The sequence below is a fragment of the Simochromis diagramma genome, unplaced genomic scaffold, assembly GCF_900408965.1.
Source record: "Simochromis diagramma unplaced genomic scaffold, fSimDia1.1 OVJJ01000692.1, whole genome shotgun sequence".
Lineage (NCBI taxonomy): Eukaryota > Metazoa > Chordata > Actinopteri > Cichliformes > Cichlidae > Simochromis > Simochromis diagramma.
This window is the reverse complement of record NW_024387485.1, coordinates 155,228-178,852: the sequence shown is the minus strand read 5'-3', so window position 1 is coordinate 178,852 and position 23,625 is coordinate 155,228. Positions and strand designations below refer to the sequence as shown.

The following is a 23,625-nucleotide window of genomic DNA, read 5'->3' as shown; positions in this document are numbered from 1 at the left end:
AATTATGTTGTGTAAATTAGCATCCAAGGTATTTATCCCCTGTGGCTGTCACATGGTGTTATTTTTCTTCTTCTTCCTCTTCCTCTTAATAGAGCTGCAGTGGAAATTATTTATGTGTGCTTGAAGCAGTTTGGGTACAAATTTAGCTCAGAGGAGCAGCTCTCTGAGGAAGCTTCCCATACGATCGATGCTGCACTGTTATATGATTTTCTGTAGCATCGGACTTGCTAAATGGAAGCATCACAGCACTTTGTTTTTCTTCGGCTGTTGCTTTTGAATTGATGTCTGCATATTTTTAGTCATTTATGTAAAATTTTAATGTGCCAGACTTACAACAAGTAATGTCTTTGTAGATCAGATGTTTGCAGTTTTACAGGTGGCCGACTAGTGTGTTTAATTAAAAACGACAGCTTTTGAATCAGGGGCCGTTCGGACTGGGTGATGAATCAGATTTGAATTAAAATTAAAATAAATTACAATTTTGGCTTGGAGCAGTTTTGGGTTAAATGCTGTTAGGTCTGTGGATAACACAAACTGTAGACATCTTGAATCTTTACATTTAAAACTTGCATTTAAAGCTGCATTTCCTCCAAAAAGTAACAGAGGCAGCATCTGCCTACAAGGGTTCGAGTCTAGCTTTACAAAAGAAACAGTCACCAGCATAGAAAAAACTACAAATGGAAGATTTCAACTAGTGCAACTGCTGTAATAGCTCTGTCCTGTTTGGAAAGAAAAGCAAAGTTAGTTGTACAAGTACTTTGCATTCAAAAACTCCACAGCTGAGGTTTTGCTTCAACATCTGCCAGAGCAACACTCTGCGTGGCCTCTTAGCACAGGTCAGTTGCATCCAGTGTCCCACAGGCTAATTAAGCCCAACCAGGAGTCCTTCTAGTGCTTGATGGCTCCCTTCACCTCCAGTGTCCACCAACCCATTCAGGGATTAACACCATGACAGCTACCTTGAGGTTTGGAAACAGGGTCCATGTCCAGAGGCTGATGTCACCAGCTTTCCTCAGAATACTGTTGAAGTTGGGATTAACAATCCTATGGATCCCAGCCTCTGCCAGATTTTTCTACCTTCTCTGTATGTTTTGGGTGTCCCCGCCCAACTCCTCACCAGCTGGTCATCAGGAGCTCAGCTCCTCTCTTCACCTAAATGTCCAGAACACACAGCCACAGGTCTATTACAGAATCAATCATCGACCTGCAACTGAGTGTCCCGATGCCACTCTGCTGTGCGCTAAAGGATGCATTTGTGTTCAGACATGGTGTTAATCAAGGACAAACTTTGATTTGCAGAGAAGTCCAATGATACAACACTGCTCGGGTTCAGATCAGGCAAGCCGTTCCTCTAGAACAGGGGTGGGGAACTCCAGGCCTCGAGGGCCGGTGTCCTGCAGATTTTAGATCTCACCCTGGGTCAACACACCTGAAATGATTAGGTCATTCCCAGACCTCTGGAGAACTTCAAGACATGTTGAGGAGGTCATTTAGCCATTTAAATCAGTTGTGTTAGATCAAGGACACATCTAAAACCTGCAGGACACCGGCCCTCGAGGCCTGGAGCTTGACACCCCTGCTCTAGATGACTCACCTCCAGCCCTCACTGTCGTTTCCCACATGAGCATTGAAATATCCCAGTAGGACAATGGAGCTGCCAGGTAGGGCACCCTCCAGCACTGCAGCCAGCAACTTCAACAAGGCTGAGTACTTTGTATTATTAAACTGCAATCTGGATGCCTTCCATGAGCCACAGTTGCATTAAAGCAATGCTCTTGTCCACTTGAAAAAAAAACCCAATTTTCAGGCACAAGAATACCTTCCTCTGCCAGCCACGTCTCGCCAAAGACAACACAGCCCAAGCCATGTGTTGACGAGAGTCCGACTGAGTCCCTGTCATACTCACTCGCTGAGTATGACATCAGGACTCGCTAAGGCTCCTCCCACAACAAAGACAAAAGAGAGATCATCAGTTACACAAAAGTGTCATAATCCTATTTCCCACCAAACGGTTAATGGCAGCAGCAAAATAATAAGATGTTGGCTATCCCAGTGGTCTGAAACTATACAACCATACCTCATGCTCGTAGCCTGACAGTCCCGATTGGACAGAGTAGTTAAATGTGGTGTGTTTCAGTGTTTTTTTTTTCACATTAATTAGATAGCAATAATTAAATATTAAAATGCTATTAAAAGTTCTTAAATGAAACTGCTGGACACCAGTTTAGAAGCTGTAACTCTAAATGTTAAGAAAAAATCATTAGCACCACTAATCAGTTACTTGAGTAGTCTTCAGTGCCCTGACTTAATAATGCTAGACTGCACCACAGGACAACCACCTGCTGTCTGACACCAGATTGCCTTTCAGGTGGTAAATATCTCAAATCTCTCTCGCCTGTTAATGAAACAGGCAGCAGCTGCAGTAGCCTGTTGGCTATCGTGAATGATAGCCAACACACACACAGTTAACTGTCTGGTTAGGCAGATTTACATCACCAAGTTAGACCTGAGCACTGATGCACTGTTATCATATCTAAAAGACCTCATAGTACAATACAGGGAGTGCAGAATTATTAGGCAAGTTGTATTTTTGAGGAATAATTTTATTATTGAACAACAACCATGTTCTCAATGAACCCAAAAAACTCATTAATATCAAAGCTGAATGTTTTTGGAAGTAGTTTTTAGTTTGTTTTTAGTTTTAGCTATTTTAGGGGGATATCTGTGTGTGCAGGTGACTATTACTGTGCATAATTATTAGGCAACTTAACAAAAAACAAATATATACCCATTTCAATTATTTATTTTTACCAGTGAAACCAATATAACATCTCCACATTCACAAATATACATTTCTGACATTCAAAAACAAAACAAAAACAAATCAGCGACCAATATAGCCACCTTTCTTTGCAAGGACACTCAAAAGCCTGCCATCCATGGATTCTGTCAGTGTTTTGATCTGTTCACCATCAACATTGCGTGCAGCAGCAACCACAGCCTCCCAGACACTGTTCAGAGAGGTGTACTGTTTTCCCTCCTTGTAAATCTCACATTTGATGATGGACCACAGGTTCTCAATGGGGTTCAGATCAGGTGAACAAGGTGGCCATGTCATTAGTTTTTCTTCTTTTATACCCTTTCTTGCCAGCCACGCTGTGGAGTACTTGGACGCGTGTGATGGAGCATTGTCCTGCATGAAAATCATGTTTTTCTTGAAGGATGCAGACTTCTTCCTGTACCACTGCTTGAAGAAGGTGTCTTCCAGAAACTGGCAGTAGGACTGGGAGTTGAGCTTGACTCCATCCTCAACCCGAAAAGGCCCCACAAGCTCATCTTTGATGATACCAGCCCAAACCAGTACTCCACCTCCACCTTGCTGGCGTCTGAGTCGGACTGGAGCTCTCTGCCCAATCCAGCCACGGTTTTTTCTTTAAAAAAACAGAGCTGGAGATGTTCACCCCTACACGTCCATGTGTGTGTGTGTGTAACTCCGCCAGAGTGCCTGTTTCACTTTTCCTGGTCCCAAGTCCAGATAGAGGAGCAGGGTTGGAATTGAGACGTTAAAAAAACAATAATTGCTAAAAGAAATTTAAGTTGTAGTTCTAAATATATTCTAAGTGCTTTTAGCGTGTTTTTTACTCACTTCATGTCTCTCTCATGGTGTTATTTCTTTCTCCTACAACGTAGGTTACAATAATGTAAGCATGACCAATTATGGAAATTAGGCGATGGCGTCATTTTGCGACTTCTTGCGACTTTTAGGACAACCAATAGCGATTTTCCTGACTGACGAGTTGGCAACACTGGGACTCTCTCCTGTGCGTGTTTTGTCCTGTCTGCTTTCTGCTCTTCCCTGATTGTCTATTGGAGGTTTTTTCTTCCAACCATTTATTTCCATGTACTTACTCATCAGAGGTAAACTAAAACAGAAATGAATTGAAATGAAAAGGAGGCGTTCACGACTGTTTGGCCAGCTGATTGAGCTTTTCTCCCGGTATCAGCTCGGGCATCTTCGCAGCCACTTGCCCAAATCCCCGTCCACACTTGCAAAATGGCTTTGCTTTCGATTAGCCTTTTTTCCCTTCTTCTGTTTTCCCCCCCTCTTAGAAACATAATTACCATCATGTCAACATGAAGCCCTCTGTGTTTTGTGTTCCATGTGTAGGTTTAATTTCTCAGGCTGGTTGCAGTGAGAGGAAACAGAAGGAGAACGACTCGCTGAATTCTTATTTATTTATTTTTCCTCTCATCCTGATTACTGTGCCGTCCTCCTCCCTCTGCTTTACCCCGCGGGTTATTTAGAGTTTGGGAATAAACTGCCTCTGAAGTCTGTGCGAAACGAGAGGATGTGCCAGTGCGCCGTCAGCTCCGTCACAACGCATAAAGCGGTTGGATGAGTTAGCGAGGGGGTGCTGTCTCCACCTGCGTGCGTGTTCAGGATATTTCATTGAGGGGCGTAGGCGGCATCTGGAGGCGTTTCCATTCCAATTTAAAATGAACCAACAATAATTTTCCACTTGATAAACCAAATGACATGTGGTACCTTTATAAACTGTAGCTCTTCACCCAGAGCATGTAAGTGGCACCTCCATAACGTTAATATTAAAAATCCAAAAGATGTAATTTATGGTAAATTTATGGCCTTATCTGCTGATAGATAAAGATACTTTAAAGCCATGATTCGAGCACTTCCTCCAGCCCTCACCAGATCACCATTAAATCAGTCTCACTTTCTCCTTTAGCGTACTCTTTACCCCAGAACTCGGATATTTTCCTTCCTTTTTATTGGTGCAGTTGTTGACAAAGTTTAAAAAGTGCCGTGTTGCACTGGCTTTGAAGATTGCTGCTTAGGGAACGACCTGGGACGTTCCTTGAGGTTGTCCTTTCGACCGTTCTCTCTTTGGTCCCTTTTTCAGAAGTTGTTAATGATGCCTGGAAGGATTCACTGCCTCAAAGGCTAAAGTCAGAGATCAAAAGTGTCTTATCCAAAAAAAAGAAACTTTACAGATTATAAGACTAATGAACGTAACCTGCTCCTGCTTTTTAAAGCAATTAAAATAGGCCTATAATCCTGTTGCTTTAAGGTACGAGTTTACTGATTGATTATAACACTAATGTTTGCCAGATCATTACGTGCCAGATCGTTACGTGCAATGGCAATGTAGCTTACCATTGCCAGTGTGTGAATGTGTGCGTGAATGGGTGAATGACTGAATGTAGTGTAAAGCGCTTTGGGGTCCTTAGGGACTGAGTAAAGCGCTATACAAATGCAGGCCATTTACCATTTACCGTCTGGGATGGAGGAGGAGATGATGTTCTTCAGCAGCCTCTCGAACACCTTCATTACTACCGAGGTCAGTGCAACTGGCCGGTAATCGTTCAGGGATGAGGGTTTGCTGTTCTTGGGCACCGGGATGATGGTGGATCCTTTGAAGCATGTGGGGACCACATAGGGCTGTTCGATATAACGCTATATATCGGATGACGATATAAAAACGTCTATCGTTTCATTTTACGCTATCGTTTGTTTCGTGGTGTCGCAAAATAAACTGTTTACGGTAATATTTTTTCATGGTTTTGATGGTCACTGTAGTGGCTATGTTAATTTCTTAAAGTTCTCTCTTTCTCTTATATTTAATATAACCACACTACGGACGGACAAGCGCCTGTTTTTATGCGTTGTGGTTAGCAACAACGACAGTAACAGCATCGCGTGTCCGCTTGTTTATGTTCCACATAAATCTTTCACAATAAAGCTCAAGATCCTGTTGAGACTTAAACTGAGTCACGTGAAAGAGCAGATTATTTACGGATGAGAAGTAAAAAAGAGCCGCCAGGTGCTAAAAAATAAACCTTAGACTCAAACGTTAGAACAGGCTTTTCCCCGCAGCACGCCGTGTAATAAATACAAAGAAAACGGCGGCCGTTACAACTTATGTCTAAAAATGTATCGTTTCATGCATCGGTTAAAACACTGGACTCCAGATACATGACGCGCAGCTGGAAACACTTCACACAAGTCGAGCTGCCCGAGATTCACAGAATTTACAGAAAATGTTAAATTTTTGTGATTTATAACGTTATCGGGACGATAGAATTCTTATATCGGGATATGAGATTTTGGTCATATTGCACAGCCCTAGGACCACAGACTTGGCCAGGGACTCTTTGAAGATGGAAGTGAACACACCTGCTAGCTGGTCAGCCCAGCAGCGCAGCAGACGGCCGGTGATGCCGTCTGGCCCCGCCGCTTTCCTTGTGGTCACTCTACTCAATGCCACTCGGACGTCATGCTCCGCGATGCTGATCACCGGTCTCTCGCTGATGACGTCACTGTCTTCGGTAGTCAGGCAGTAGTTAGCATTAGCCGCCTGGCTCATTGGTGAATGCAGAGTCTGCGTTGATCGGCGCAGTGTCCCTGGCTTTGTAGTCCGTAATGGTGCGTGGTCCATACCATATACTCCGTGTGTCACCCTGGTGGAAGCGAGACTCCATGCGCTCCCCGTACCGGCGTTTGGCATCTCTCACCGCGCGCCACACGCCGTATGAGACCGCTTTGTAGGCACTCATATCGCCAGTGGCGAGACCCGCATTGTAGGTGGCGGTCCTGGTGTTCACTGCAGCACGATTTGTCCACCTACGGTTTCTGGTTCGGGAATGTGGCGACTCTCGCAGTGGGGATAATCTCCTCCACTAGCATATTAACGAAGATTACTGCTACGTCCATAAACTCATTGCTGTCAACTGCGCATGCTCTGAACATGTCCCAGTCTATGTCGTTGAGTGCGTCCTGTAGCGTAGCTTCTGATTGGGCAGACCAACGTTTCGCCTCCCTCGTGGTTACTTCTTCCCTCCGTATGTTTTTTTTTATACTGGGGAGTGAGGAAGATGGCGTTGTGGTCAGACTTCCCAAAAGCCGGGTGTGAGACAGCTTTGTAGCCCTGCTTGTATGGTGTGTAGCAGTGGTCCAAAATTCGATCCCCCCTCGTCAGACACGAGACATGCTGGTAGAAGTTCAGCATGACTTTTCCGAGATTCCCTTTATTAAAGTCTCCTGCTACAATGAGGGCTGCGCTCGGGTCCTTGTTTTGAAATGAACTCAGCACATCATGTAGTTCGGACAAAGCCATACCTGTGTCCGCTTGGGGTGGGATGTAGACCACCGTGGCGATGACCAAGATGAACTCACGGGGCAGATAGAAAGGGTGGCACTTAATGCTCAGGAATTCCAGATGTGGCAAGCAGCCGCTGGAAAGAGTAGAAATGCTCCTGGCATCACACCACTTTCTGTTTACCATGAAACACTCCTCCACCTTTGGTTTTGTTCGACTCTGCCGTTCTGTCCGCGTGGAGCACACAGAATGAATACGACGGAGTTACGGCCTGGTCCGGCATGTTTGGGGGTCAGCCATGTCTCCGTGAAGCACAGAATGTTGCAGTCCCTCATGTCACGTTGGAAGGTGACTCTTGCTCTTAGGTCATCAAGCTTGTTCTCCAACGATTGTACGTTGGCCAGTAGGATGCTGGGCAGTGGTGTGCGATGTCTCAGTCTGTTCCGCGTTTCCCCCGGCGCTTCTTTGTTCTACGCCTCGGATGAGCGGCCCATCCTTTGTTGTTGTCCGCGCTGTGTAGTATCTCTGGCAGCCAGGATGGGTCAAGTTTAAAAGTGTCCAAGATTAAATGTGCAACCTTGTCACCGATGTTTACAAGTGATCTGCTGTCGTAGACTATAAAACTAGAGGATTTTGGACTGTAAACCAGAGCAGAAAATAAGTAATAAACTAAAAAGGTGCATAGTCGGAGCCAAGCGGTCAGGAAGAATGTGGCCGCACCATATTCTGTATCATTACAGTCATTTTAGAAGCAAGTCTCCCAATTGCTACCACTAAGGATTCCTAAATGAATGAGGAGATAATGTGGTCAATGAAACAGAAACTGTATGGAATCACAGTTAAAATCCAAAGTAAAGGAAAAGAAAGAAAGAAAGCACATTTTTTTGTCATTGTAACGACACAATTGGCTGCTTTCTCACTGCATGTGGCATCACAAGCATGTCATACATTATGATCATTGTTACTGTGACAATGTGCACGACTGTCAGGTCAGTGTGTGCACCTGCTGTGGGCAGAAATGTGACACCAAAGCTGACCGATGAACGATTGATGTGCTCTGCTGCAACCACAGATGAGAGCTGAGACACACGCACACACACATGCACGCACGAGCTGTCCAAAGACGGGTGATATGGTGTGCTGAAGGTGGACAGACAGAGGTGAACAGGGGTGAAATAATGTGACCACAGGTCAGTCCCCCCGACCTCTGTCCATTAAAACTTGGCTTTGATTGGACAGATAACAGACATCAGAGCAGACATTAGAAGTGATGTGGTGTGCTGATGGGGTCATCTGGGCTATGGTGGGGTCTTTTGTGTTTGGGTTCCCAGGACAGATTCCATTGTTCTGCCGCAGGGGTATTGGACAGGGTGCAAAGGTCAACCAAGGCTTCAAATTAGGGACTGACCTCATGTGTGTGTGTATATATATGAGGTTATAGGTTGCTTTGATTTTATGAATAAACTTGGATTTTTTATTGCCCAGTGTTAATCATTGCATTATAAGGTTTATAAATCACCTGTTTCTGGTAGAGGAACACTACCATTGTTTGCATTTGGATCACAGACTGTGCTTGACATTACTTGGACTGTGGAACCCTGTGGGTTCTGTTTTTTTTTTTTCAATAAAGCCAGAGTGTTGGTAGTCTAAATGCCTGGACAGATGCTATTCCTGCAGTGACACAGCTTCTACTACACTTGGATCTGTGCCATCCAGCAGAGTCTAGACATTACCTGCACTGATCTGTAATCACATGTTTTTTATGTTCTTTAACTGGATGCTTTTATCGGTACAGTGTGTTATGGAGCATAAAGGTTGCAAATTTGATAACACAAATTCAAATCATATCTCCTATTTTCCTTAAAGGTCTTTTGGTAGGGTCGGCGTTTTCTTCTGGTAACCATGTCACCAACACCTAATGCCACTCCATTGTCTAGTTTGTGTTGGCCATTTTTATGTACTTACAGTAGCTAGGGCTGGGCCATATCATACCGTTCACGGTAATACCGGTATAATGTTGGGCAACGATAAGAAAATGAAATATCGCGATAGAATATGGGTAAAACGCGCATGCGCAGTGCCTTTGTTTTCATACGCACATGGCGGAAAAAGCATGTCGGAGAATGAGAAGGGGGAAAGCGGATCGTTGAATGAAACGGATGAACCAGAATTGGTTTGTAAAATGCTGCAACTTCAGTGGTGCTGAACTGGTTTGGCTTTCGTCCGCCAGATACACAACAGAGCACTATTTCTGGTAGAGCATGCTAGCGCGCCGTCGTTATTACCGTGTTTTTTGGAAAATACGGCACACTTAAAATCAATCCTTTGATTTTTCTGAAAATCGACAGAGCCCCTTATAATCCCGTGTGCCTTATGTATGAACTCTGGTTGTGTTTACTGACCTCGAAACGATTTTATGTACACGGCGCTCGAAAATCTGTCAAATGTTTTAGTGCGACTTTGCTAAGCTACGAAGCCGCACCGCTTGATGGATTGTCGGAGCATTACGGCTATCGTAGGCAGGAGCCTCGCGGAGTGATACGTACAGCGCTTCAACATAATATTACTGTATTGTGTGTGTATAACCTCTTTAGTTTGGATATTATACATGGTTATGCTGAGGATATGTCGGCCAGTTTCCACTGGAAATGCCCTTTTGGTTAAACTGTCAGCAAGGAATTTGCATTTGCACTGTTAAGTTTTTATATAACTTTAATGGATAGGATATGAGGAGCTGAGGCCCCAGTGGACTGCTTACAGCTTTTGAGAGCACTGTCCTGCTAAGAAGTTGCATTGCTTCCACCTTACCCATGCAGCTTGCTAACATTACAGTTAGCACTGAAGTTATTTTGCTGCTGAAAGACAAAAAAAGAAATTGTGAGACTGTAGCGTGACCAAAGATTATGGTGACCTTGTGTGAATAACTTCATTAATCTCAAATATCCACAAGGTTATTGCAAACCCATCGAGGTTTAGGTTTTAGCCCAATGCTTCTTACAGTTTTGCCTGTTTGGAAGCTTGTGACAGGAAAACTATAGTTAAAGCACGTAAACATCTGTTTGAGGGCAAAATATGTGATCCTGAAAAAGGCAAATATTAATGATCAGATGAACTTCTCTTTGGTTACCTTACCAGCTCCACGTTGATTCTTTGAAAAGTAAAAGACACGCGAGTCAGTTTGAAAAGAAAACTGGTCCCTTTGTGAACGCCACTCCTGCCCGCCTCTCCATTGTGCCTTGCTGTCCTCTTCTTCATTGAGAGTAAATGATGACGCCCTCCCATGAAGCCATCTACTACATTTGTTGTGACTGCTGGAGAAATGAGGGGAGAAGATTGAAGGAGGGTAAAAGTGACAAACGAAGATTGAGAGCGACAACATTTGATTCTTACAGTGAAAAGTTGTTATTAATGGATGTGAGCCACTCGTTCTCTTCACAGCGCCTACTTTCACTGTCCACACACACACACACACACACACACACACACACACACACACACACACACACACACACACTCCCCTTGCTGTCAGAGAGATAAATCTCTGTTGGTGGATGGAAAGAAATGGAGCCCGGGCTCTGCTGGGAAAATGAACTCACAACTATACTTAATCATTTACCTCCACTTCTCCTCTCTAAATAGTCTCTTCCCTTCCCTTTCTCTCTCTTCTTTTCTCATTTGAACTGAGGAATTGCTGCAATCTCAAAATCACATCCTGACGTTTCCTGAAACGAATGCCTCTCAGCACTTTGTGATTCATCGGGACGCGACGGGACTCCCGTAGATCAGCGGCCGAAGGGGGGCGGGGTGAAATTACATTTCATGGTTTTTCGGCATTGGACTGCTGTTACATAATTTGTGCTAATGTGAGTGAAAATAAGTGCAAAGGAAGATTGTACTCTTCACTGATGAGGTAACACATGATGCAGCTTCCAAACAGCGTAATAATGCGTTAACCTTGAGCGTTTTTATTATATTGGGCCTGGTAGAGAAAAAGATTAGATTAAATCTTCACAGCTCATGTGACTGCTTTCAGAGCTTTGTCTTCTATGGTGAAAGTGAACCTATTGTGCTAGTCTTTATTTTCTGCTATGATATATATACTGTCACAGCGGTGGATGCTTATCTTCAGCAGGGCCAAAGAGGGAGATCTTGAGATTACCGTATGTACAAAAAAATCTTGGATCTGCACAATATCAGAGCAGAAACCTCAGACCTGGATTATACTCTGTGGGCTGGACATGGACAGCTGGAGATCCACTGCCTGGGAGCGTGTGTGGTTGTAACGTCTGCGCAGTCATAGCCACAAATGTGGCAGAGTGTCTCGCTCACTGTCCAATGGCAAGCTTTCCGTCAGTAGAATAAGGTTGGCCGATTAGACGAATATATCGACTATTGACGAGGCTGAGGCTATCATCGATCATTTTTACAAAGGCGATTTATTTATTTGCCCATGAGCAAGTTTGCTAATAATGTTCGTTGAAGCGAACAGAAATGTCTCTTCCAGCGAACATAAGAAAAAAATCTCAGACATAAAGTCTTTTGTGCGATTTGGCGCATCTTTATTGCACATCACAGTGCAATAAATAAATAAATAAATAAATGAATAATCCAAAAAGTACATTATACATTACAAAATACATTAATACTGAAACAAACAAGAAAATGTCAAATATTTCCTCCAAACAAAACGTATAAATTCTTTGACAGGAAAACGATCAGTTTATCAGGTTTTAGCAGCATGCACAGGTGGTTAACGATATAACAGTCCACTTTGGCAATTAGTTCGTCCATGTTTGGACACTTCTGTGTTGTAAACGCGCATGTGCATGATTACATTGCTCCGCCAATCAAAAAGTCTGCTCATGCGTGAATATATCGCCTGTCGTCGGTTATTGGACTGACGATTTTTACATATCGCCCAACCTTACAGTGGAACCCAAGTGGACTCACTAAATCATGTGTTTACAAGGCTCAGCCAATCAGAAGAAAGTTGGCACAATTTAATGTTTCTGGGTGCTGATGCTTAATACAGTGTGCCATTTTCAGGTACCCGATATAACCGAATGTAAATGCATGTAAGACTCTTGGTTTGAAAAATCAGTTTCACACAACTAAACTTTATTATGTATGTAAGATGCATCCTAACCCTAAAGCTGTGTCCACACTGGAATCGCTCACAGCTGCTCGCTTGCAGATATTCCAGGCTCTTGTTGCCTGGGTAACCCTCTTGTATATATTTACAACAAGGTCATGTGTCAACCATGTGTCGGTATCATGTATTTCTCTGATAGCTGCTTAATTACCTCACCTGGAAACTGGGCCTGGTGTCACTAGCAGTTATTTTGTCTGTAGTTGCATGAAATTGCTGAATATTAAATTTCTGTGATCTCTGGTCCCGCCCATCGAGGATGGAGCCTAACGCTACCACAGAGTGGTTCACTGAAGATGTGGAAGATGAAAGAAAAGACCAAGTTGGGCCAAAATGTGGGTGAAAAGATTTGATTTAAAAGGGAGCATCTTCAAATTTCTTGAACTGTTTGTGACCAAGCTCTAACCTAACCATAACCCTAAGAGTGACCTTAAAGAGAGAGGAGCTAAAACAGGTTATTTCAGGTAGGAGATGAATTGAGGGACTGCACAAAGGCCTATTGTACGATAAGTAAGCAATATTTTAAACTGTGGAGCTTGCACAGCTAGTAAAGTCAAAGAATACAACTGATCTAGAAATAAGCAAACTAGTTTAGGTTAGCCAGATAAAAATATGTGTGCAAAGTTCACTGTAAGTCACATCCAGTATAAGTCAAGTGAGCAGTCACATTAATTCAAGGTTAATGCTTACAGGAAGATCACATTAACATTTCAGAACTGCTACTTCGTCTTTGGAAAGATCAGTGAGGCACAAACAGAAGCAGTAATCAGTAACTGCAGTTTATCAGATATAGAAGAAAGCAGCTTTCTCTGTTTGCATGTAAACAGCAGTTTCTGAAAAGAAAAGCATATGCTGTGTAGGACCCGCAGGTCCTGACAACTCTGGCTCAGTTTTTTTTCTGTAATATGTTAATAAATAAAAGTAGAATATTTGTGTTTTTTTGCACTTTTTATTCACAGAAAATAAACCTTCAATTTGAAGATGTGAAAATTGTATTTGGAAAATGATACATTCGATTCCTACAGTGCAAAGAGTTATTTGCATAATCACACTAATAATTGATACAAATTCTTCATACAAGACTTAAAAGAATTCAGCCTTCTATACAAACAAAGAGTTCTATAATCCAGTTTATAATTATTCCAGTAAAAAAAAAAAAAGAGTACAGTTCATTGGAAATGCAAGACCACGATTGGAGAACAATTACAAAAAATTAATTGCTAAATGTTCAAGAATAATATTGACCAGGATGTTAAAGGACAGTTAATCACAGAATAACCACAGGAAGCAGACTTCTGACGAAACATTGATTTTGTCGATTGAGTTTGTCCTGAGCAGACCTCAAACTGATCAATGATTGAAGGCTGAAAACAGGAGGGAGCTTCTGTCACTGCAGCATTAACGTGTCCTGGACACAAACAGCATCATGTGACTCACCATATTATCTGAAGCCAGCAGAGGTCTCATGACATCACAGTGCAATGAGCACACATTCAGAAAAGCCTGATGTGCAGTAAATAATAACACACCAGGAAAGGTCTGGTCTATAGGTTAATGTTTTATCTTTGCTCTCATTAGTCTTCTAGCAAACAGTGGATTCAATTTGGTGCCTCAACTTCCCAGTGGGATGAGCGTTTTGGACAAAATACCATACAACATTATTTCGAATTAGAATTATGAATGATATAACTGAAAAGCTAGTACAAAGAATGGTATTTCCTCTACTGCCCACTGGAGGCTGGCTCCAACAGTGTTTAGTGTGTTTAGCTCAATAGCAATGCTAAAATGCTGTGGCCTCTATAACTAATAACTGTGCAGTGGGTGTTTGTTTTAATTATTTTTTATAATAATACTAAAGCCCAACCAATTGATTATTGGCTAATAGTAACTATTTCCTGAACTACATCAGAGTTTAATGGGCTTTTCTCCAGGTCATGAGTGTTGATGTGTAGTTTTCCCACCAGAGGGCACTCTGTAACTTCCCTGTTAGCATCACGTGTTGGGAACGCCACAAACAGAACAACCATCTGTACCAAGCAGAGCTGGTAGATAACCCTTTACTTGAGTACTCAAATCACCTTCTACAACATTGACCCATACATATGCTGAAGTGCTTTCTGTTTATAATTCACACTCCAGTGAATGCCCGAGGTTTTTTTTGGCACACAGACTGAACTACCAGCCTTCCAGTTACCCTTGGCTCTTTCTGTGGTGGCTAATCTTCCTGTGTAAATTAACCAGGCATGGATTTTGAGCCGTCTTGAAATAGGTATGATGGGCTTAGGCAGCCATGGTGTGACATACTAAATCCATCATGCTGAATCCCATCAAAGGGGAAAAACAAAAACAAAAAGGACTTGCTCACACCGAGAGGACAGCAGAGGCTGTCTGACTGTTTGCATGTTTTTGTTGCGCCTTGGAAGGGCGCTCTGTGCTCCTATTAGTCAGCACCGTGAACATCTTGTTGAAATTGTCATGAGTGAGAGAATTATCTGGATTGGCTGTTAGAAGCTGTTGTCAATCATGAAAGAAAATGCATAATAAAATGAGTTTTGACAGTGCAAAGTCTGACTTTCTAAGATACTGAGTGTGTAACGAACACTGACCGTATAACCCAACTAACCTTTGCCCTTCAGGCTGAATTAGAGCACAGCCTCTGAAGGTCTAGATCCGATGCACTCCTGAAGTTCATGAAGATTCAAAAGCTCTCTGATGTTGAAGGTGAGCTGCAAAGTGTGAGTCTTGAAATGTAACCGTTAGGACCTTAATCCATCCTGATTTCAGAGGGACGCCTAGAATGCAACTCCGGATTCAATTCAGATTCCTTCAATTCCTCTGGCAGAACGAGGCTCAGCGCGGGGGAGCTGCAGTGACCAGTTAGGGGCGACTGCTAAGAGAAGAGACGGGACAAGCTTCCAGAATCTGGTATTCCCAGGCAGTCTCCCAACCAAGAACTAACCACACCTGACCTGCTGAGCTTCCAAGGTTGGATGAGGGCAGTTTGGCTGACCATGAGTTTGGTGAAATTCTGACTTGTGTTCGTGCAGTACATTAGTTTTGAACGATGGTGTGTCCATCATCTGTGTACCTTAGACATCACGTGGCTCATTCAAAGGCTGTAATGCTGCTGTCCTCTCATATCATCACTGAGTAATGAGCTCAGGCCCTGTTAAGGTGAAGGACAGGACTGCACAGAGGGTTAACACTGGCAGCATGTATGTTTGTGTTCTGCACCCTGGAAAGTTGTGATTTGTGAAAATAAACCGTTTAAGTGTAACACCATTCCCATTGATTTAACTCATTGGCAAGATTGAGCTTTAAATGAAGCTAAACTGGCAAATCATTTCCAGCTCACACAAACACAACAGTGCTGCTACATTTAAAATGAATTCCTTTGGGATCCAAAGCATCTGGGAGCTCTGGGACTATTTTATTTGAAGTCAAAGCTCAGTTTAGCAGACCACAAAGGCAGGAAAAAGCAGCCAAAATGTAAAATAAAGCTGCTGCAAATAGACAATAAACAACCAATGGGAATCCCACACTGACCATGAGGAGGTCGTGTTTTCTCTCTTGCTGGTGAAAGACTCTAACTGATCACAGAATGCCATAAAGCGAAACCATCGGTATGTAAATTGACCACAAAGACAAAACGGCCAAAAACAGAGATGAAGCAGTTGCAAAGGGACAATAAATGACCAGAAGGGAACACACAGTGGTTACAAAGAGGTGCAACTATAAATGGAACAGGACCACATAGGGCTAAAACACCTGCACAGAGCCACAGACGACATTACGGAGCCAAACGCAGCCCAAAGGAGATGCACCAAGAGATCAACAATGAATCTGTTCATCAGGTTGTTTAAATACTGGAATTCAACTCTGGTCTCATGTTATTGTGGCGTGCTGCTTTTGCTTACTCATTGCATTGGCACTGCACCATCAGCGTTGAGGTTTATTTGGTCCGCACATGAAACTTCTCCCCGCACTGTTCCAGATATATTCAGTATGTGACATGGAACGTGGAATACATCAAACTGTCTACGGTGCACGAAAACCCTGTGGTGTTTCTCCACTTTGGAGCTTATATTAAAGTGAGCGGCTTCTTCAGAAGTGCCACTTAAAAGAAAAAACAACCTTTTCCACATGCAACGAAAAGATTAAAAGTGGAAAATCCTTGATTTTCGATTCAGAGCTAGATGGTATGATGTGTGGAAGCTTTTCTGTCAACAATAAAATATCTTTAAAGGAGGAAGTGTGGACTATCTAGCGATGGAGCTACATTAACAGTGCCAGCTGTATCTGTTTTTGGTCCCCTGTGAAAAACCCTGAATAGTCTCTACTGTGCCAGCTGAGTTTGAATGTTAGGTGAAAACTTTGCAGACTGTAATGTTGAAGCCCGAAGAACTGTGAACGGGCTGGATCTGAGATCTGACTAATTAATCGCAAACTAGCCGTTCTGTGTGCATACTTTGTGTTATTGGCCATTTTATTCTAAATGGGGCAATAAATTAAAAAGAAATATAAAGAATCTAGTGACTAAGACTCGTTAGGAAAATGTTTGCTGTGGTCATAAATCATTTTCTTAGAGATCTCTGCACAATCTGCCTTTCTCTTTTCAGCTGTAGAAGTCTCCCCCTGCTGGCCATTAGAAAGAATGTAGTTTTAGCTCACTTCCACCTTCCATCCTTTGTTTATATTTAGTCTATAGCTGCAGCACTTGGGATAGAAGTTTGTTATCTTTCCAGATGGTGTAGAAGTATTTGGAAGTAGTATGAAAGTAATTACATTTTGATAGATGTATAGGTAGGCTTGCTCCAGAGGACATCGGAAAGTTGCTCAGAAATAGCAGGCGAGTGTACAACAGCGGAGGGGCTCTAAAAGAGTCTTAATAAAACCTCTGACCTGCTGTACTGTCCAGAAGCGGACTTTGTGGATATGACTATGCAGTGTGGAGGCGGCTGGAGCACGGCGAAACAAACACGAGCGCTCTTGTGTGTGAATGTGTGCATGATTCTGTACTCTGCGAGTCAATTGTCATATTATTTATGCAGTCCATGTGGGTGGGCAGTGCAGAGCCAGAGGGCACAGCATGTTTACACTGAAAGAGATGGAGAGAGATCCTCTGCTGTGCTATCAAACACGGATCATCTGCTTTCTGAATTTCAAGTAGCCGAGCAGCTGTTGTCCTTTAACTTTTTCTCTTATTGTTACTCTTTATTTTTAACATTGGTTTCCCTCCAAACAGAGTACAGAATTTAACTGAATTGTGAGCGAATCCAGTGCCAAGTATTGGAAACTTTTCTGACCCCAGTGATACCAGTGAATAAATCATTCCCACTGATAGCAGACTGATAGAGTGACTCAGTCTTTTTGCATTTTTTTTTTTTTGCCGTGTGGACGCAGCAGACGGATGCTTGCTTTGAAGACCGCAGCAGACCTCCAGTAGACCCTGAATTTGAAGCAACCACTTCAAAGGCGACAACATTTCCAGTTTACAGCACACTTTTGTGCCGCGTTCTCCACCCACACTCACGACCCACGATGAGTGCATGGAAAATTTTGATGGTGACGGTAAACATTTACAGTTTCTGTGCTTTCTGGAGCTATACCAGCTATCTATTAAAAAGTACATAAAAATTCTGCAGAGTTCATCCTCTTCTGGAAGTGAGAAGGAGGAGGGGGGAGGTGCAAGTAGGAGACGCAACTCCTCAGCCACTCCACAGACACCCACAATCCACCAGATTCTTTCTCTGCTTCTCTGAGGAAGCGCAGACCTATTTCTCCTCACCTTTCTGTCCCTCCTGTTGTTTATCTGCTAGCAGCCTTCAATAAGACCCCCCCTCCCTGGGCCAGTAAACCTGACCTGTGACCCCATAACAAGGAGAGAAGTGTTGGTGTTAAGTTGTCAAATCATCCGAAGGACAGTTACCCACCATACACGATCCACAGCCAGAGGGCAGGAGGCATTAACAAAAAGTGTTTTTCTTGGAGTAAACTGAAAAAATATGTTGCTGACCTGCAGACCTCGCTTTGTAAAAACCTGATTTTATCTCAGAGGAGCAATAATGTTTTACATTGCACTGCTTCATTTTCTCTCTTTTTCTTTCTCTAATATAAAAAAGAAAGACACAGACTGCAGTGCTTTAAGGCTAAGACTGATAGCTGTGCTACTGTTGGCTGGAGAGTACTGTGCAAAAGTCTTGAGTCACCCCTCATTTCTTTATATTGTGGGTAGAAAAATGGAAAAGAAGTACAGTAAGTTATTGAACGGAAATGCAGCATAATGAGCCTGACAGTCAGTGTTTCGTATGTCTGCCTGTCAGCATAGCCTGATTCTCTCAGCCAAGCTTTCTTATCCTTTCTTTAAGTCGTTGTTACGCCCCAGTCTAGGGGTACAGGAACGCAACATAAGTTTGAAAAAATTGCCCCGCCCTGGTCCCCAAAACCATACGCAGAGGGAAAACCAATCTCTTAGTGAATGGTGGTTTATTTTTCTACACTGCAAAAATGAAGCTCCGGGGTGAACAAAGGCCAAAATAACAAACAAAACAAGCTAAGTCAGGAGGAGGTGCTATCTAAACCCTATGTGAAATCAAACATCAAACAAAAGACAAGCGCTACACCTAACTCCCTAACTGAAATAAACAGGAGAAAACAGTGCAAGGAAAACAATAAGGCAGCTCACCCCTTCTGTTCCAGTGCTATTTACAATGAAAATTAATGTACACACTATATACAGAACTCAGAAAAGTCACAAAAAGTCACAGGCACAAATGTCTCAGGTTTTGGAGGCCAGGGTCAGGTCTGCTGCTGCTGTCAGTGGCTGCCCCGGGACAACTGCTGGTGATGGATTTTGAATCCGACCACCTGATCAGCGGACCAATCGGCAGCCGTCAGCTCATCCAATCCGGGGCCTACAAAAACTTAAAGACACAGACAACAACAGCCACCAAAACAGATTATGGACAGGGCCATAACAGTCGTCTTCAGGAATAGTCCAAGTCCAAACCGCTTCTTTAAATGTTGGCCGGCTCTAATCTCGTCCTCAGTCGAGATGATCCCGACTGCTGAGGTCCCGGCTCTATAGGGACGCCAATCCGTGAGTAATAGTTTTCCATTGTGTGTTTTTCTACCCAGGTGTGCTTTTACTGCATTGGCAGTCTGTTTGCAATCACTGAGACAAATGAAGCTGTTTCCAGTTAGATGTTATCCTGATGTTTATTCTCTGCATCCACAAATCCAACAGTATTGGTAAGTTCCAAACACTACTGCAGGGCTCTAGAGTGCGACCAATTTGGTCGCAAATGCGACCAAATTTTTCAGTGGTGCGACTAAAAAAAAGTATTTGGTTGCACCTGTGCGGGTAGCAAAAAAAAAAAAAAAAAATTCTGCAACCTTCCCTGTGGTCAACAACAGACACACATTATGCCCCTATCATGGACTAAACCAATCAGAGATAGTAAGGGGCGGGACCTCTCTGATTGGCCGTGGTCCAGTTGAAAGTGCAGGTGGAAGTGGGAGGTGAGTAGCTTGAATAAAGCGATATCGATTCATTAAATCCTGAATCGACTTTTAAATATAACTGTGTTTTGCCAGAAACGGCAAATTCTCAAATTAAAGCTCACAAAACTTCAACAACAACCAAACAGCAAATGAGAGCAGGTACACAGATTCCACACAAAGACGTAAACACAGAATGGACCGACGCATCAGAATCAACTTTGTCTTTCTCGGCTTTCTCACCCGACGGCCCGCAGACGGACACGCTGTCGGAGCTCGGCGATTCTGCGTCGGGTCCGCTCTGTCTACGTCTTTTTGCGCTGATTCTGAGCTGCAGGTTTTGTCTCTCTCCAACCAAATTTCGCTGAGCCAGCAGCAAAAGAAGCAGCAAACTGCGCTTCACATTTGATCAATGTCGCCATGAATTTTGCTGTTTTGCTTCCACGACTATTAAAATCACACTTCATGCACAGCTAGCTCTCTCTCTATCTCTCTCCGTACTTCAAGAACAGTTTCCCGTCTCCTATCTCTGTTTTCTGTATTATTCATTCGCTTATTACCCACCAGTCTACCGTTGTTTACAGCGCTGTCGGCTGCTGTCTTTTTCTTTTCTTTTTTTCACTTAAATGCCCTCGGACAAGAAAGCCTAATTTCTGTTGTTCAGTACTGAAGTAATTTAAACTTTATATGCAGAATATGGTAGAATATTTTTAAGGTTATCTGCTATAAAAAGCCAGACCAGGAAAATCTCCTTCATGTTTTTCTGTGTTTTATTCTCAGTTACTTTCACACAAAGGCATCTGCTGTGATGTTCACAATTCTGATGAAGTCAGTACTGATAAATGATCAGAATTATAATATTTCTGACTGTCTGAGGCTAAGTTGAATCGAATCGGGACTTTGAAAACCGGAATCGAATGGATTATAGAAATCCGTGATGATACCCAGCCCTAGTGAGCAGCCTAGGCACGACAGAAGTGGATGTAGCTGTAATAAGAAAATAACTATTGATAACTTTTCTGTTAAGTTAAGGCCTGATCCGTCTGAAATTCATAGCCAGTGCTCTGACACGTTGTCATCAATCTTTGAATGCTGAAAAAGCACAGTGTATCCAGAAAAACACATTATATTATATAAATTATTATAAAATTTGCGTGCGCCTAACTTTTTTGCCGGTACGCCTAACTTTTTAAAGTTAGGCGTACCGGTACGCCCATGGCAAAAAGTTAGTCTAGAGCCCTGCTACTGGCTGAAGTGCAACCACGACCCACGGCAGAACCTCCACCATGTTTTAGACTCTCACTCCAGCTTATCAGGGGGAACACCAAGGCGTCCTCAGGCCAGCCGAGATATATAATCTCTCCAGCATGTCCTGGGTCTGCCCTGGGGCCTCCTCCCGGTGGGACATGCCCGGAAAACTTCGCCCAGAAAGCGCCCAGGCGGCATCCTTGTCAGATGCCCGAACCACCTCAGCTGGCTCCTTTCGATGTGGAGGAGCAGTGGCTCTACTCTGAGCCCCTCCCGGATGGCTGAACTTCTCACCCTATCTCTAAGAGAGAGGCCAGCCACCCTTCGGAGGAAGCTCATTTCTGCCGCTTGTATCCGCGATCTCGTTCTTTCGGTCACTACCCACAGCTTGTGACCATAGGTGAGGGTAGGGGCGTAGACCGACCGGTAAATTGAGAGCTTCGCTTTTACACTCAGCTCTCTTTTCACCACAACAGACCGCTACAGCATCCGTATCACTGCAGCCGCTGCACCAATCCGTCTGTCAATCTCCCACTCCCTTCTCCCATCACTCGTGAACAAGACCCCGAGATACTTAAACTCCTCCATTTGGGTGCCTGTCGTGGTGGTAACCCCCGAACCAAATGGTGGACACCTGAGGTGAGGGGAGCCATCATGCTGAAGGAGTCCTACCGGGCTTGGTTAGCCTGTGGGACGCTGATAGATACCGACAGGCCAAGCGGAGTGCGACGCGGGCGGTGGCGGAGGCAAAAACTCGGGTGTGGGAGGAGTTCGGAGAGGCCATGGAAAAAGACTTTCAGACTGCCTCGAAGAGATTCTGGCAAACCGTTAGACGACTCAGGAGGGGAAAGCGATGTTCTACCTGTACTGTGTATAGTGCGGGAGGAGTGCTGCTGACTTCGACTGAGAGAATTGTCAGGCGCTGGAAGGAATACTTCGAGGACCTCCTGAATCCCACTGGCACATCTTCCGTGGCAGAAGCAGAGTCTGGGGATGAAGGGGATGACCCGCCAATCTCTGGGGGCGAGGTCACTGAGGCAGTTAAAAAACTCCTTGGTGGCAGAGCTCCTGGGGTGGACGAGGTCCGCCCCGAGTTCCTGAAGGCTCTGGATGTTGTAGATCTGTCTTGGTTGACACATCTCTGCAATGTTGCGTGGAGATCAGGGACAGTACCCCTGGACTGGCGGACTAGGGTGGTGGTCCCCATCTATAAGAAAGGGGACCAGAGGGTGTGTTCCAACTACAGGGGAAACACACTCCTCAGCCCCCTGGGAAAGTCTATGTGCTAGAGAGGAGAGTTCGTCCGCTAGTCGAACCTCAGATACAGGAGGAACAATGCGGTTTTCGTCCTGGTCGTGGAACACTGGACCAGCTCTTGATCCTCTCGAGGATACTCGAGGGCGCATGGGAGTTTGCCCAACCAGTCTACATGTGTTTTGTGGACTTGGAGACGGGATTCAACTGTGTCCCTCGGGGGGTCCTGTGGGGGGTGCTCCGGGAGTATGGGGTGTCTGGCCCATTGCTACTGGCCATTCAGTCCTTATACGACCGTTGCAAGAGCTTGGTCTGCATAGCCGGCAATAAGTCGGACTCGTTCTTGGTGGGTCAGCCAGGGCTGCACTTTGTCACCGATTCTGTTCATAATTTTTATGGACAGAATTTCTAGGCGTAGCCAAGTGGCGGAGGGCTTTCACTTCGGTGGTCTCAGGATCTCATCTCTGGTTTTTGCAGATGATGTGGTCCTATTGGCTTCATCAGGTGATGGCCTCCACCTCGCCTTGGAACGGTTCGCAGCCGAGTGTGAAGCGGTGGGAATGAGAAATCAGCACCTCCAAATCTGAGGCCATGGTCCTCAGCCGGAAAAGGGTGAATTGCCCACTCCAGATCGGGGGAGACCCTGCCCCAAGTGGAGAAGTATTTTGGTCTGCACAACCCAAAATGTGAGGTCCATATATGTGAATGGCAGGTCCTAGGAGGTTAAGAATGGCTTCTTGACAACCAAGACCGTTTCTCACAAGCCACCAGTGAACGGTATGTGGATCAACTGCAGGGCGATACGCATTCGTCAGTTCCTGCATGAGAACTTGGCTGGATTTTTTACTCCGCTGTCTGCCAAATCAAATATGTACAGCTACCGGCTGTGGCAATCCTTTGTGACAAGGGAGCAACCGAGAGTAGCTTATTCTTCTTAAGGCCGTTACTGTTCATCTGCTCTAGATTTTTTTTAAGGCCTGCCTCTTCTTCCTTCTTCCTTTGTCCTTCACTCGCCTGGTTCCTAAAATGCTCAAGGGCACATTGTACACCATACTGAGATGTGGTGTGCTAATAGCTCTCTGCTAATCACCTTGTTGGTGCAAAAATACTTTTATTTATTTTTATTTAATATTTTATTTTGTCGAGCTCTGTTGTGTTGGACAATTTTTTTGCAGATTCAACAAAAGAGATGGGAACAAATGATGTGTTTGTTGCCAGGCTGGCTGCTAGTAACAAAGATCTCATCTTTGAAAGACCAAAATCTGTTGAACAGTTGTTTAAGACCACTTCAAAAAATTACATGGAAATCTGGCTTCCTGGAAGTAAAATATAAAGAAGGGGTGGCTCGAGACTTTGCCC

General features: G+C 44.0%; 1 protein-coding gene across 2 annotated transcripts in view; it reads left to right on the top strand.

Annotated features, from left to right (window-relative positions):
• Nucleotides 1–23,625, top strand: part of large2 (LARGE xylosyl- and glucuronyltransferase 2) — a 139,619-nt gene that overhangs the window by 67,218 nt on the left and 48,776 nt on the right. The gene's annotated exons all lie outside the window — the stretch shown is intronic.